An 18,117-nucleotide genomic window follows, 5' to 3' on the forward strand; every position below is an offset into this window, starting at 1 on the left:
AGAAAATTGTTGGTCCATAAAAGATCTCTTGAACCCAACTGTCGACTGTGTAGACAATTCTCAATTTAATTTTGTCCTCAGTTGTTGCAGTAAAATACAATGCCATTAATAAACCTTAAAATTGTGGCTTTAGGATAAATAACTGAGATCAGAAAAACAGACAATGCATTTTTCTGGTTTAAAAAATTAACACAGGCTCAAAACAATTCTAAAATGACATGGGAATGAATAGAGTAGAAAGTGGACATTGTAATGGTCGAAGGTCAGGGAAGTGGGCTTTTCTCACTATCTGGTTATTATAAGTAAAAAGCCATTGTGATGTACTTATGTCAATACTTGAAATTAAAATATACTTTGCATAAAAATGACTGTATCATCAAAACTGCTAAGTCAAAATGACTATCATATAAATATTTGACATACTCCTAGAATATGAAATAGTATTAAAGAAAGTTTTATAGAACAATAGTTCTTTGGAGATGCTCTGAGGAATAAGGGTTCTATGTTTAAATTATTTTGAGAAATGCTGCACCCTCTTGCAAATTTTCAATGCAAATTAATATTTTAAATATTATAAAAATATTCTAGAAGTCTGTTTAATTTATACCATGGTTTAAAAAATAATTTGATCACACACACATTTGTGAATGTGTGTATGTGTTTGTTAAATGTTCCTGGTATTTGTTCATGTTTATTTAGCATTTATTTTATCCAAAGCATTATGCAAAGCACTTTATGTGTATGTCTCAAATGAATCTTAACCAACCCAAGCTGAGGGAAAATGAGACATAAAGCAATTACCCATTGCCAAGGTAATCTAGACAACACGTTAATTTAGCTAACAAGCATCAGGAACAAATTCCAACTCAGGTCTGATTGAATCTACAGCTTAATTTCTTAATCATTATGTTGTACTAATCTCTAAGTTTCTATGACAATGTATGCTAATTCTGATATAATTTGGGGGGCTCAGTGATTAATTTCTAAGTAGAATCATGAATCTGCCCTTTATATCATTTTTTATTTTATTTTTTATTAATCCTCCCCCAAGGATACTTTTCCACTGATTTTTACGAAGGGGTAAGGGAGGGGAAGAGACAGAAAGAAACATCAGTATGAGAGAGACACATGGATTGGTTACATCTCACACACACCCAGACCAGGGCCAGGGACTGAGCCTAGGTTATGTGCCCTTGACTGGAATTGAACCCAAGACCCTTCAGTCTTCAGTATCCACTGAGCCAAACCAGCTAGGGCTATCTTACCTAATAATAGACAAACATGTAAATTAACCATCCCTCTGCTATGCTCACCAGCCAATCAGGAGAGTATGCAAATTAACCCAACAAAGATGGTGGTTAATTTGCATATGTAGGGACAAAGCGGCGGAGCAAGACAGAAGGCTCTGTCCGGAGCGGAGAAGACTGAAGGCTCCGTCCAGAGGAGCGAAGGCCTGGGTCCCAGGTGCCAGAGGAAAACTGGTGCTGGCAGCCAGGGGAAGGGAAGGCCTATTGCACGAATCTCTTCGTGCAAAGGGCCTCTAGTATCTTATAATATCTTTTTTATTTTCATCTCTATGAGTTGGAGTTGTTACAGTTCTGTTTTGGTTTATTTCTCAGAGCACACAGCTGCTTCTGTAATTGGCCTTGCTGTCAATCTACACTCCAGATCCTTGTCAGAACATCTGATTTCAAACTCCCCAAGGTTGCTGCCCAACCCTCACTCAAAGTCTGGTGAAAAGTAGTTGGGGAGAATTGCCCGAGATATAAAATCCATTCATTTTTCTCAACATTCTAAAACACGTTATACCTTTTGGAACCATGCGATGGATCACTGAGTTATCTCTTTGGATCAAATGCTCTGAATTGCTTTAGTGAGAGGTGCATTCTCAGTTTTCAGTGAGTAATTAATTTTAAAGGCAGGTTTATAAAACTTACTATTATATTTATAGTGGAATTAGCTGGCACCCCTCATTTATTTTCACTTATTTTGTGGTGTTTTTTGTTTATTTGTTTTTTGGCATTCCTCATTTAAAGCATTGATGCACCTAGTGCCTGAAAAATCTTTTCAGGAACAAAAAGGAAGAGATCTTTAATCAGAATTAGTGTTTGCCCATAAGCAACCCTACCTGGTGGAATTATGGCGGGGATGCAGATGGCAACACCAGACTGCAGGAGGGTGACAGGCCCCTGAATAACTGTAGGAAAGAAGGAACCAATCACAACTTCAATGTTTCAGGGGCTCAGTGTAACACTTGTTAATGGAATTTTCCATAATCCAGCTGCCCCCACGACCTCCATAGCAGCGTATCGACTAGAACTCCATTGACAGGCTTGCATTAGGCTAGTGAATGCAGCTCACCTTTATGCAGCCCATGACAGAGCCCTGACTTAGCTCATACAGCTTTCTAAATGAAAAGAAGGAGGATTAGAATTACTTGAGGAAAATATACAATCTCTGCAGGGACTAAAATTCCAATAAGAGCAGAAGAACCAAGATTCATTACCATAAATTTGATTGCATTATATGCCTGGGTTGGTGAACCTTGAGACATTTATTTGCATGTTGTTCAGTTCAGACCAGTATTTTCTTAAAACAAATTTATGGGGGAAATTTTCCTTTAGGTTTTAACCCTAAGAGAAGCCTTGCTCCTCCAAAGGTGCTCATGTAATGTATTTTTTAAATCCTACAATTGTCAAAATGACCTTTTGGTGTGTGTGTGTGTGTGTGTGTGTGTGTGTGTGTGTGTGTGTGTGTAGCTCTGTGACTTTCAACATGCTTACAGATTCGTGTATCCACCTCTCCACTCATGACACAGAGCAGCTTCATCTCCCCAAACCACTCCCTCATGCCACCATTTCACAGTCACAGCCTTCCTCCATCTCTTGCCCCTAACAACTACTGACCTGCTCTCTGATGCCATGTTTTTCCTTTTTCAGACTGTCATAAATGGAATCGTACAGTATGTGGCATTTTGAGACTAGTGTCTACTCAACATAATGACTTTGAGGTTCATCCAAGTTTCTGTGTGAGTGTAAGTTTTTGTTTTTCTAGGCTAAATGCCTAGGAATGCAATTGCCTGATCATGTGACAGGGGTATGTGTGTAAGTCAATTGACAAAACTGGTTGTGATGTTGTGATTTATAATAAGAAATATATATTTGGTCTTTGTCCCCAGTTAGAGTAATAACAGTGTCTGTTGGTGTTAATGAGAGGACTCTTAGGATGCAACTAAAGGTAGGGGCTGCCTGCCAGTGGAGCTATTTTTGTGATTGGAGGATTTGGTCCCACCCCCTGAGAGGAGCTGGAGATTGAGTTCAGTCACCGATGGCCAATAATTGAATCGATCATGTCTGTGCAATGAAGCCTCTATAAAAACCCAAAGGAAAGGTGTTTGGAGAGCTTCTGGGTTGGTGAACACATGGAGGCGTTGGGAGAGTGGTGCACATGGAGGAGGCATGGAAGCTCCATGCCCCTTCCCCATACCTTGCCCTTTGCATCTCTTCCTTCTCTCTTTTCCTGAGGTATAGCCTTTTATGGTAAACTGGTAAGTAAAATGTTTCTCTAAGTTCTGTGAGCTACTCTACAAATTAAACCCAAGGAGAGGGTCGTTGGATCAAACCTGCAACGGACGTGCCCTTGACTGGAATTGAACCTGTGACCCTTCGGTCCTGGGGCCGATGCTCTAATCTCGGAGAAAACAGGCCAGTGCAATCAGGTGTGTCTTTTGTAAAGATTTTATTGCAGTCTGGCTTGTTGTAGAATTCTCTTGATAGCATCTTCCAAAAGTTTTTAATTTTAATGAAGTCAGTTTATCAATTATTTCATGGCTCATGCCGTTGGTGTTGTATCTAAAAAGTCATTGCCACACCAAAGGTCATCTAGGTTTTTTTCCTACAATAACTTTTAGGAGTTTATAGTTTTGCAGTTTACATTTAGGTCTAGGATCCATTGAGTTACTTTTTACGCAAGTTGTAAGGTCTGTGTCTAGATTCACTTTTTTTGTATGTGGATGTCTAATTTTTCCAGCACCATTTGCTAAAGAGACTGTCTTTGCTTCATTGTGTTACCTTTACTCCTTTGTAAATGATAAGTTGACTAAATTTATGTGGGTCTCTTTCTGGGTTCTCCATTCTGTTTCATTGATCTATTTGTCTTTATTGCTGTAGGTTTTTTAATAAGTCTTGACAGTACAGTCAGTCCTCCAACTTTGTTCTTCTTCAATATTGTTTGGCCCATTAATTTTCAACTTTGGTTTCTTTTTTCTGTTGAGTTCTGAGAGTTCTTTAATATTTTGATATGTCTCTTTCTGAATATGTGATTTGCAAATATTTTCCCCCAGTCCAATTTATCATTTTTTTCTTTTCTAGTCAAGTTTTTGGTGTCATAGCTAAGAACTCTGTCTATCTCAAGGTCATGAATATTGTGTGTTTTTTTAAAATAAATTTTCCTAAGAGTTCAAGGCTAACTTTATGAGGATGAGATCATTTAGTCATTTAGGTGATTTCTCTGACTGCATATTAGGTAGATACAACTAGAAGAAAGATAGCACCTTTTAATTTAGTCAGGTTAATGTATTCTGGTTTGCCTCTTTTTGTTCTGAATATGTTTAAACCATTAAAGAACACATTTTAAATAAGGCTATGCAATTCTCTTTATGCAATGGAACTAGAAATAATTTATTAAGTTTTGTATGTGCATAATTATGTGGATATATATATGTATATACTGCAGAGCTGCACTCTTGCATTTATAAATATTTGAGTACCCACTGTGTGGCAGGCACTGGGAAGACATCAGTGATTAAAATCACAACAAAATCCTTCCTCTCATGGAATGTAATTTTAGTGATATATATACATAGATACTTATAGTGATACATATATTCTAGATCATTTATCCAACAGATCATAATATATCTATGATCCAAATCATATATCATATAAATTTAATTTACATTGATTTAAATGGAGAAAGAGAAATAATTTTAAGTGTTATAAGTAATCTTTTCTGCCATTCCACTTAATGAACCTATACCCCTAAATCCTCTGGAGATGGGAGCAGTGAATCAGATATTTTTTTCCATGCGTCTCAGTTTCCACATGAATCTGCTGGTGCAAGCATCTGAAGAGGTAGCATGAGTCCAAGGTTAAAAGCCACATTTTTCATACAATATGGTTCTTTAATGCCGGTAGGGATGTTATTTGTTGGTGAACTTTCTTAGACATTTTTGGTAATATGTTTTTATTACACTCAAATGTTTACATACTAATTTAGAGTCTGATCCTCATGTACTCTGTAGCTCTGTGACTTTACATTTTGTGTAGAATAAGATATTACTTTGTTAATAAGGGTGATAAATACATTACAGAAATAAGTTCCTTATTGATTATTATTGTATAAACACCACTTTATCCCTTTTAATTCTATCAAAGTACTTAAACAAGTCCATTTTTATTTCAGAGAGGATTTGTGGTTTGGACACAAATACTTATCACAAAGTAGAATATGAACTGGAAAAGCATTCAAAGTAGTAGAAAACAGAGGTGAAATTGGAAAATAGCTTTGGGAAAAATAAGGATAAACAAGTATTTAATAGAATATCTTTCACAATTCTGCAATGCTCTTAAAATCATTTAGAGCTTCCTAGCATACAAAGTAGGAAACCTATTAGTTATATGACACAATGCCTAAGAACAGTACAATATTTTGCAGCGGGATGCAAACAAATCTAAGAAATATTTCTCTCATGTTTTTGGATAAAGTAGTGCTAAGAACACTGGTAATATGGGTTGGTTTAATATTTTAAGTTGACAGTAATTTACCTCAGAACTTTAAAGCATTGATTTAATGCTTTCCAGTATCAACATAGTTAATGAAATGTATGAATGTATGATGTTGATCTGATTCTGTTTTGATTACAGATCTCTCCCTCTCTCTCTCCCTCCCTCTGCATTTTTTTCTATCAACTAATCAACCCTTGTATTGTTTAAGCTTGATTAACTTAGATTTCTACTGCCTGAAGCTGAAAGTACCCTAATAGCCAATGGAAATACCATTTCAGGTGTTAGCCACCCCTGGCAGCATAATAGGTATGATCTGGGGAGTCACTGTTCTCTCTTATTAGCCCCATTTTATCAGACACAAGGGCAGCACGTAAGGGGCGATCACAGGTCCTTTTCTCCCTGGCTTCTTACAGGCACAATGATGAGCTAGTGAAGATTCAATGAACCCAAACATTATCCAAAACATGCTTTAAATATTCAGTCAACCTAATGTCATCTGAAACATGACCCTGTGCTACATAATAATGAATAGATAATGTACGACATGTTAGCCACCTCCCTAAGATACATAACAAGTAACTTTCTGAGAATGCTCCAAATATTTTGTTGGTGTGATATGCTGGAAACAAATAAAATAATAATAGTGAAACTGTAAGCTACCATAACAAAATTAAGGGAAGGGCACTTCTCTGTCACTTTAAGTAGGAAAAAATACAGAGGACAGAAAAAGGGACTTCCTCGTGTGCTTCTATCAAGTCTTCTTATTTTATCACAGAGGAAATAAATTCTAGTAATTTCTAAGCAAATATCTATGACACCTCAGTCAGAACTGAGTTTCATAATCACCTCTGGCTCAAGGAAAGCTGAAAAATAAGCGACTGTGCTGTTTTTGTTGTCTCCATCTTACCTCCTGTAATGAAATGCGCATGGGGTTAAATGGACTTAAATTGTGTTTACACCCTGTCTTACTTAAGCCTTCAGCATTTCTGAACCTCCTGCAAGTCTTAATGTGGGGGAGGGGCAGAATAACATCTCAGTAGAAATATAAAAGGAAAAGCCCTAACCAGTTTTGCTCAGTGGATAGAGAGTCAGTCTGGGGACTGAAAGGTCCCAGGTTCCATTCCTAGTCAGGGCACATGCCCAGGTTATAGGATCGGTCCCCAGTAGGAGGCATGCAGGAGGCAGCCAATCAATGATTCTTTCTCATCTTGGATCTTGTGTTTTGTTTTGTTTTGTTTTTTTGTTTTGTTTTTTCTCTCTCTCTCCCTCTCCCTTCCTCTCTGAAATCAATAAAAATATATTTAAAAAACAAAAAAGAGGAAAAGGAGGGAGGAGGTTTAAGACAAGGAAGCAGGTACATTTGGCATTTTAAAAGTCACCAAAATATAAGGAAGACCAGAAGCTGCATTTTAGTTTTAAAAGTATACTGGGTGTTTTCAATAATCCCCAGTGCTTTGCATTCACTTAGCATTTTTCCATTCTATGAATCACTTCTATTTCATTTTTTATTTTAATGGTTCTAACAATCTGCAAGGCCACTATTATTCTCAGTTTATAAATGTCAGACCAGCATTTAAGAGAGGCTCTATCACATGCCCTAAGCTTAACAGAGCAAATTTTAGATCTCTAGACATTTGGATCTAAGCCCAGAAGACTATTTAGTATCACATATGATTTAAAAACAAAACTTCATTCTGCCCAGTTGTAAAACATCCCAAAAGCTGTCAGTGAAAATAAGGATATTTGTTCTTGTGAGGTACTCTACAATCATCTACTTATTGTACCCTCCAAACATGGTGACCGCTGAACTCATTTATCACACTGCCCTGGACTTTCTGAGCGGCGGGGACCTGGAAAGTCTTAAAACTTGGAGTCTTACATTTGCAATGTTTAGAGACTTTAAGTGGTGACACATCTTGAAAAGATGTGTAATTTTAATATCTTTTTGACAATGAAGTAAATGTTAATCAACAAATGGGGGCACATGAGTATGTGCATGAGAATGTAGGTGAGTAAAATGGCAATGATGTTAATAATACCAGGTAACATGTATTACTGACCTTCTGTGTTGCAAGCACTTTGTTAAAGACAGAGCTGGGATTGGAACACAGGATAGTCTGGCTCTAAAGTACATCCTCTAAATCACTGCTCTTTATTAGGATAGGAATATGCTGACTGTGTGTTTACGTGAATGTATATATATACTAGTATATCAGTGTATTAGGTAGAGTTCTTTCAGTTACTAGTGAAAAAAACCCCACGCTAAGGAGCTGATGGAAAAAGGGGAGTGATAGGGAAAAAGACCATGGAGTCTAGTCACATATTGGCTGCAGAACCACAGTGTTTAGGAGCATGGCATTTGAAATCGGTGGATTAGGCACCATCATACTCTCTATCTCTTGGTTCTACTCATCCCTGTGCCTTGGCCTTATTCTCTCTTCATGGCCCCACTTGATTAATTTCCCTATAATTTAGATCAATCTTTATTGTCAGGGAAATAGTATATAAACTTTGATCAGGTTTGGATCATGTGCCATGAGGCTCCAGGAGCACACACAACAGTCTATCCTAAGAAAACTGTATGGAATGGAGTGAGTTCCTCGAGAGGAGTACTGCACAGGAAATAAATAGTTCATCTCCACAGTATTCTACCCTTTGGCTATAAAAATCTAGACGTCCTCCTCCCATTCATATAATTTTAAGAATGTCTCCATTTAATAATATTAAATTAGCCCAAATGGTATGGCTCAGTGGTTGAGCATTGACCTATAAACCCGGAGGTTATGGTTCAATTTCCTGTCAGGGCATATGCCTGGGGTTGCAGGCTCTATCCCCAGTAGAGGGCGTGCAGGAGGCAGCCAATCAATGATTCTCTCTCATCATTGATGTTTCTATCTCTCTCTCCCTCTCCCTTCCTCTCTGAAACCAATAAAATATATATTAAAAGAATAATAATATGAAATTAAACCAATGTACTATTTATCTTCCCTAAAGTGGACAATTCAAAGTCAGATTTAGTGATGCCTTTACTTCCATATTCAGAATCTCACAAACTTTTATTGGTTAAATCCAAATGTGGATCACTATATTCTTTAACCTACAGCCAAATCATAAATTTAACTTTCTTTAAAATACCCAGATTACTCCCATATAGAAAATAGAAGAAGTAAATCAACCACACAGTGGTTGTTATTCTACTTGCTCTAATTTATCACTAGAGTGAGTCCCTTGGTCAGCCAATTTGGCAGTCAAGGATTTCATATGCTAGAAAGAGCTTTCATATTTCCTGTTGGCCATTTTCATGGTTGAGAGGAAGTATATGAAGGTTAGTCACCACTTTTTGATGTCATGGTTATATAGTTTAGAAATTGTTTTGGGCAACTGAAAAGTCTTGGGATTTCTCTCACAACAGCAATCATTCAAAGCTGAATGGAGCCATTTGAGCTAGTACCAAACAGGAAAAATCTTGTCGGTCTTTTTTTATCTACACCCCACAATAAGGTTATCTAGTTTTAGCAAGAGGCCTTGGTGTTCCAAGCAGCCTTCTGTGCAGCCTTCAGGCAAATTAAACAATAAACTGGAGTAAGATGGCAAATAGGCTCTGGCTTCTAATCGAGTTTGCTTTTCAATGAACCATATTTAAGATAGGGATGATTAATATTTCACTTGTCTGGTGTGTGGAATATTTGAGAAAGTCATGGGTTCATTCATCCTTTCAAACTTTCATCACTTTCTGGCTGTCATTTTTATATCTCATTATGTTTTGACCTGCTTTGCTTTTACCAGCTTACAAAAAAAGGGAAGAGCAATAGACTCTTTGCACAAAGCACTGGCTTACCTGAACCAGAGCACTCTGGGGTTGCTGACCTGAGCAGAAAAGGCCTCTCGTATATACATCCTACTCTTCACACACTGCTTTTAGATAAATCAACTTTGGCAGAAGATCTCTGTTCTAGAACTTTGCAAAACTGTAAAAAGTTACCAATGCACTACCTATTTTTTTTATTAATTAACTTGACATTACAGTGTTAGTAGGAATATGCATGAAGGTTCTTAATTTTACAAATGACTAAAACTCTAATCAAACTTGCTTCAGGATCTAAGGCAATTTTTGACTAATATAAGTGGGATACCCAGGGTATCTTTAGAATAACTGGGTTCTGGAGCTCTATCAATATTACTGGACATTTATCAGTTTGCCAGTGTATTTTTTTTTATGTCTTCATACAATTTCTCCTGTGGGTTGGCCTCTTGCTCTCCTGCTACAGATGTATTTTTCCATGTGTCTGGGGAAGATGGCTACTTGGTGTTATAATTTCATATACATGCAACTTAACAATTGAGGGGAAATTAATATTCTTTTTGCCTACATTGATAGATCATTATTTTTTTTAAATATATTTTATTGATTTTTTTACAGAGAGGGAGGGAGAGAGATAGAGAGTTAGAAACATCGATGAGAGAGAAACATCGATCAGCTGCCTCCTGCACATCTCCTTCTGGGGATGTGCCCACAACCCAGGTACATGCCCTTGACCGGAATCGAACCCGGGACCTTTCAGTCCACAGGCCGATACTCTATCCTCTGAGCCAAACTGGTTTGGGTGATAGATCATTATTAATCAGCTGCTTGATTTGATTGGGTTATGTTCTCACTTAGACAAAGAACTTTAATTCAGGAGATATCATGCTAATATTGAACAGGTCTGAATTACCCTGTTTGGGCAGAAATAAATATGTTCACTAAACCCATTTTCCTTTGGGGCATGAAACTAAATTATATTTCCAAGCATCCATTCCAGTTAGATGTGGACAGAGACTGAGTTTTGATCCGTGGAACTTGGAATAAAAGCAGTGTCCTCTTCCCACATAAACCTACCGATCAGTCTTCTGTTCTCTTTTGTCCTTACCTACCAACTGAATAGGGGCCATTATGAAAAACTAGAAGGAAACCTTAATTCCTGAATAACCCAAGCACAAACATCTGCATTAGACTTTATATGAGCGTGATTCAGGAGTTGGTGTATTATAGCACCTATGTTGATATTAATAAATTTCACATTCTATCTCATGTAATTGATGGCCAGATCCTTCAAAACATCATGAATTGCATATATATGTAATACTATCAAATGTTTTATGTGTTTATATAAATAGAAATATATCACTATAGGTCTTCATAGGCAGTCACAGTATGTGCGTGTGGAGGAGGGGTTGTGTTCATATAGATGTGTCTCCAATGCCCCTCTACAAGGACGAACTTGTTGCCCCTCATGGGGAGTGCAGTCAGCAGACGACCTCCCCGCTGTCAGTTCTTTTAAGATTTACCTCAGCAAGGCTGGTATTATTCCCAACATACAGGAGAAATTGTATAGAGACATATGTTCGGCTGATCATACAGTGGCAGTTAATTTGGCCAGCCATGGGATATTATTGTTTTTAAAAACATTTTCTTGTCTTTTAGAGAGAGAGGAAGGAAGAGAGAGAGAAACATTGACAGGAGAGTGGAGAGTGAAACATTGATTGGCTGCCTCCTGCAACCCCCACCACCAGGGGTTCAGCCCATACCCCAGGCATGTGCCCTGACTGGGAATTGAACCGGCAAGCCTTTGGTGCATGGAACAACACTCAACCAACTGAGCCACACTAGCCAGGGCCAGATGTGGGACCTTATTATGCTCCAGAGCTTCTTGCCAAGCTGACAGAGGCATCGTTGGGCATGACACAATTATTTTTCTTCTACTCAATCCTATTCCCCTTCTAGACCTTATAGATAGTGATTCCTAATAAACATCTTGAACCCTAAATTCCATCACTGTCTGCTTCTGGAGAATTTAATCTGCAGGTGTGTGTGTGTGTGTGTGTGTGTGTGTGTGTGTGTGTGTGTGTGAGAGAGAGAGAGAGAGAGAGAGAGAGAGAGAGAGAGAGAGAGAGATGGTAGATACTTACATACTTTCTATGGATGTGTCTATGCATATTCTAGAGCAAGTTAGACAAAACTCCTGCTTCCACAATTCATTAGATGAAGGTAACTTATTTCAAAGGGCTGTGTTGAGATTGAAATGGCTTAATCCATGAAAACTTGGAATGGGATTGGTACATAGTCAGTGCCCAACAAATGTCAATGCTTTGCCTATTAGCTCTACATGTGTATGTGTGCCTGTTGAGGAATATTTCAGGAATATATGCCTCTTGATTTATGCAGAGCACTTCCCAGAATATAGTAATTATTGCTAAATGCTGCCTGTTTTCCATGCTTAAAACAGATTACTGACATAACTGCCTCATTTTCATATACAATAGACTCTCTATAATTATTTTTCACTAATATAACCGTAACAACTCCAAACACTATTTAGCTTTAACAAGCTACTCTTTATTGATGCAGTCTTTGCTGAAAATGATTTGTACAAAAGCCTGTAGAAAGCTGTGCTTAAAAAAGAAATTACATGTGTTTACACCAGCTTCTTCTCCAACGTGTAAGGCAGCAAATTCCATTATAATGGTGACACCCTTAAACCTGGATTCATTGTACCAGGTGGGGACTGATTGAGAACTTCCTTTTACCTTTATTCTCTGCCTTGGAGGGTTTTCTTTTTCTTTTTTAATTTTCCTCTTGAAATGCCCACAAAAATTTAGCAAAATGGAAGTCTGACTTTCAAAGGTCTTTCCTAGTTTATCATCACTATCCTTTTTCAGCCAAAATTGAGGGCCAATTTCCTGGCATTCTCAATGGCCTGTGTGTGCCGGGCCAGCTTTTACTTTTGAGTGATCCTCATTCCGTGGTCAACCCCTGACTCCCCTGTCTCTTAGACAGGGAGCAGGGTTATCTTTGCGTCCCTGGCCTGTGCGCTCCCGGAGAAAGGTGTCTTCCAAAGGACTAGCTAAAAGTTAGGTCATGTAAGTATTACATGGAATGGGCTTGGGGGGAGGAGAGAAAAAGAGAGAACAGTGTGTCTTTCAACACGCTTCTCTGTCCTCACTTTCAAATCCCAAGGAGAACTTCCAGCAGGCGCATGGCTATAGGAACCAAGTGTTTCAGATGTCCTCAGAAGAGAACAGGCAAGGGCCAGGAAATGAATCTCATTTTAAACCTTCTGTCCCTTTTGTTAAACCTTAGCATTTGCTCCTGGGGACAATTACCAGTATACACCCCTCATCCTGTCACTGTCTTTACAGTACAAAACAGGAAAGCAGGGTCGATATTTCTCTAAAAATGCAGAGAATGAGCAAACTCTAGTTCCCTATTTTCCCCTCATTGACTAACATAAAAGTCTGATAAATGATTTTGACTCTATTCACTGTTATTCTACACGTGTGTTATTAATATAAATAAGTAGCCTTAGAATGCAACAGTCTTTCTAGTGATAAGCACATTTTTAATAGTTTCAGTTAGGCGATGTCTTGGAGTAGTAAAATTGTGAATAACTAAAATTCATTTAAAATGCCAGTAAAGATCCTTACAAAAAATGTTAAAATATGCATATAGCTGCTCCTGAATAATTCATATCTTATAGTAAGTCTCTAGATAATGTTACATTTGAACTGTGTATATTGGAAGCTGACTTGAAGGATTGTTTCGCCTGTGTAATTGACCAGCATCCCATGTGTATATAAATATCGTATTTCCAGGAAACTATGCTGCCTTGTGCTTTATAGGTGGGTAGTTTGGGCCAACTGAATTATTCAAATGTTAAATTTCTTTTTCTATGAGATAAATTACCATAATTACTTCATAGAGTATTGAAAAAAAATGCTATCACCTTTTGCTGATTTTTTCTTTCTTTCTATTAAACCAATGGAAATGGATCACTACAAAAGACTCATAGAAATTTGGAATATTTAATTTTTTAACAAGTTGTGCACCAATTTCTCTGAAACTCATAAATAATGCTCTCTTGTAAAATTTGTACATGCAATAAAGCGACTAAAATTTCATGACTTCTAAACTGAACCTCTAATCTCAGATAATTCTTAAGATAACAATGTCCTTAACCATTTTCAGATTTCAGAAAGTAGTTTGTTTATTTCTTCTTTTTCCCCCCAATCTATAAATATTATTGGTTGCCAGACACTTCCAAGTTGCAGGGCTGGTGTTAACAATAGCTTTAAACATGAATCAGATACACATATTTTCCGCTAGGGAGCAAAGATGAGATAAAGTGGACAGACATTTGAAAAAATACCTACTGTAAACCAAGTATGATGTGTTGTTGTTTTTTAAAGAATAGTTTATTGAATTTTGGAGAGCGAGGTAGGGAGAAGGAGAGAGAGAGAAACATCAATGTGGGAGTGAAACATCAATCAGCTGCCTCCTGCACGCCCCCTGCTGGGTATCAAGCTTGCAACCTGGGCATGTGTCCTGCCTGGGAATTGAATTGGCAACAGTGCCCAACCAACTGAGCCATACTGGCCAGGGCATGTATGATGTCTTCTGTTTGTACATATATTGTTTACTACTGTAACTCTCACAACATTGTAATGAGGTATCATTTTTATTAGTTGACAATGAGCAAATTGAATTAACTAACAAGTACAAGTTTGTATATTTGGTAAGCATGGAGGCAGAAGCTACTCCTAAAGTTTCCCCCTACCTCCCATCCCCCACTTCTGTGCCAAACTCTGTGGCCTACAGTTAAATAGGACAGATGATGTAAATATAATACAAAATAGAAAATGTTACCTGCCAGGAGTCCTGATAAAGTAATCTGAGAGGTTTACAGTTTTACATTTCACACTGTAATCTTTGGAGGCAGGGAAATGAACTTGAGCTTAGAATTTAGCATTTGTTTTAGCTCCCACTGGATCAAACTCAAGGTGAGTTTATTATAATGATGGCTGTTGTTAGAGTTGAAATGTTAAGTACCACATGGTTAGGATAATCATGGTGTAATTTTTGAGTTTACACAGCCATGTTGATATTGGATACTTCTTCATCACTTAAAAAATACTATTTATTTAAAATTAACATTCTACTTCCTTCCCTTTGAATAGTTCTTCTAAAAGGCATTTCCAAACCATTACAGCTGTATAGTATTTATAGCACCTGGCCTCCTTTTCACAGTATGATGACAACCATAATCACAATTGCAGGTCACAACCCCCACACATATCCCTATAGCTTTAGGGGTTATAAACCCATAAAGAAGCTCCACATTTCCATTTTTATGGTATAAACCAGTCTTATTACTGTGCAAGTCTCCAAGAAAGCCATAAGTAATCAACTTTTTCCTCTACTGTCAGTCAGCAATTGAACTTTTATAAGAATCTGAAGAGACTATTCATATCCACAGCTGTAACTGTTCCAAACGTGTTTCTATTTCTCATTTTCTACTCTTCCCCTAAACGTACAACATTGATTCACTGCATATTTACCAGGAAGCTGATTCTAGGCCAGGCCTAGGCAACATGTGGGTGCAGGACATCCAAGTACCAAGATGAATAAATCAGGACATGAGAAGGAGGTTATGGCTCTAGGATCTGGCTGGTCTTAGGGAAGAAAGATGCATGTGCACCAAATCTGAAGGGGACAGAGATTTGCTTCTGGCTCAGTTACAACCAGAGTAACATTGTGTTATTATATAGTCACTAAGTGGTCTGTAGCTTGAAAGTCCCCTGGGAGACTGTATCCCATAATTGGGTGATCGTCTGGTCGATATGATACAGAAGTAATGGAAACCTCAGAGGAAAATAGCAGCAATAAGCACATTCCTAGTGTTCAAACATAGTCATGAATATCCCTTAGACATGCCCAGAAATATTGGAAAGAGATGGGGTATTTGCCAGGGGCTTAGAGTCCTCTATGAGCTAGAGTTGTATATAGCATTAATGTTAATATGAATTTATTTGCGTGCTAATAAAGACCTGAGCCAAAGTCTGATCCCAAGTTGTAGTTAAGAGTTTGTTTGATTTCTTGTATAGCATTCCTGTTGCCCGCTGTAAACTTCGTAAGGGGAGGGGCCTTCTTTTAGACACTAATTTTCTGGCACCGAGTAGATGCTTTTTATATGGTTGCTAAGCGTCATGGTAATAGATCCCTACATGTGAGGCATTCTCAGTCAAATGTTGCCGGCAATGGCAGAAGAATGATAATAACTATAACTCATTAAACCCAGACTATGTGCCAGATCCTGTGCTAGGTCTTCCCGAATGTTAACTGATTCAGTCCTCAAAACTAGCTTGGTTTTGAGTCCTATTTCTGACATTAATTTGCCAGAACCAACAGTGACCTTGGGAAAGTGGCTTATTTTTTCTGTGCTTCAGCATCACCATGCATTAAAAAGGAAAGGGGGAGGTGTTGGTACATATGTTCTAGGGCAGTGGTCGGCAAACTGCAGCCCCTTGAGTGTGGCTCTTCCAAAAATACCACGTGCGGGCGCGCATGTACAGTGCGATTGAAACTTCGTGGCCACACTCAAGGGGCCAAAGAGCCGCATATGGCTCGCGAGCCGCAGTTTGCCGACCACTGTTCTAGGGTATGATGAGTCCACACTAAGCATTGTGCCCTTCATGTGGTAAATGCCAAGGCATACATTCTTTTTTGAGGTTGGTTTTTAAACAAGAGGGCTTTTCAGTTTTTGGTCAGAACGAGTCTGCATCACTCTTGCTCCACATTGCTTTACATGTGACTCCTCATTTTCCATCTCCACACAGCCCTGTATTTGGAGGCATCAAAGGTCACAGCAGAGAGCCATCCATCATTTTGACACCTTTTATGAGTTTACTGCTCCTGATGATGATTATAGGGAAGGCTGGTTAAAAGTGATAACTGCCAGAGGCACTTGATGTTCACAGTTATTGAACGATCAAAATATGGTCAGGTTTGAGACAACAGAAAAAAAAATCGAAGAAAAAGATGAAGGGGTAATAAAATGCAAAAGCAACTCTAAAAGGTAGGTCCTGATGGAGAAATATTGAAAAAGTGGTTTCAGGAAGAAGTGAACCTAATTACATCCTGTCCCAAAGATGGAGGCCCATGGATTGCTTGTCTTCCTGATGCCAAGTTGTCCACATGACAATAATCCCAAGTCTACTGTCTTCATATTTTGTCCACATGACACCAAGCACCTGGAGTCTGTCTAGTTCCAAATATAGGATCAAAGTGGAATCCATGCCTTGTTGAAGGGTTGCTATTGTTTCTAAAATAAATGTAATGCATTCACTGATCTTCATTATTATATCAGGAGTACGTTCCGCTGTTAAAAAAAAAATGTGTAGTGAGTGTGGCCCAAGTAGATCCAATAATAATAGCTAGCATTAATTGAGCACATAGTTTGTGCTCTGCTCTGTGCTAGCTCCCTTGACTACATCTTCCCATGCTCTATTGGGGGAATTAATCAACAATATTACTTTGCGCTGCCCAATTTCAGAATCAGTTGAGATATAGTACACAGGACTAGGGCAGATAGAAAACAAAATATAATTCTATTACTGATAAAGCTTAGTAGATAATATAGCTTTATATTTACAGCCAAAAGGGATGGGTAATGCTTCCCTTCCATGTAAACAAACTTCTCTCTGTGACTGGATGACATGGGCAATCCAAGGACTCTCCCAGAAGTAGCAATGCCTGCCTCATTGTGTTTACAACACAGCAGACAGCAGACTAGAATGTAAGTCTCCTGGAAAAACGATGATTCTGAAGGGAGAAGAGACTGAACGAGGCAGGTTCATTTACGTCTCCAAGTTTTCTAATCAGACTTGACTCTCCTTTGGAAGGGAACATAAGCAAGGAGGCAGGGACCAGCTGGAAGTGCATTTCCAGGGATTTACCCTCTTTGATGGTAAATATCAATTTTCCTTCCCTCAGTGGAAATAGGAGAGGGGAGACATAGAAACACCCCTATCCCCAGCAAGCATCATATTATTACACAATTAATAACTGAGAAAGCAAGCTTAAGATGCAAAATGACTGTCTTGGTTTCTCAAAGCTAGCAGGTGGCAGAAACAGACTCCTACTAAGTTTTTCAGCTTTCTTTGGAGGCTGGAAATAAAATATGTTTATTTTAGCAATAATAGCACCTCTCAACTGTGAACTGCTTGCAAGAAGTAAATCATTTGGTAACATATATTTATAGAACACAGAAGAATTTTGAATTTTTATAACCTGTAATGTACAAATAATATTTATAAGATTAGAATTCGTTCCATTGTTTAATTAATACTAAATCTATTTTAAAAACAGGATAGACATACACAAGTTTTATTTTTAATTTAATTTTTTTAAAATGTTTTTATTGATTTCAGAGAGAGGAAAGAAGGAGTGAGGGATAGAAACATCACTAATGAGAAAGGACCATTGGTCAGCTGCCTCCTGCATAACCCCCGCTGG

The sequence above is a fragment of the Myotis daubentonii genome, chromosome 16 (assembly GCF_963259705.1).
Source record: "Myotis daubentonii chromosome 16, mMyoDau2.1, whole genome shotgun sequence".
NCBI lineage: Eukaryota > Metazoa > Chordata > Mammalia > Chiroptera > Vespertilionidae > Myotis > Myotis daubentonii.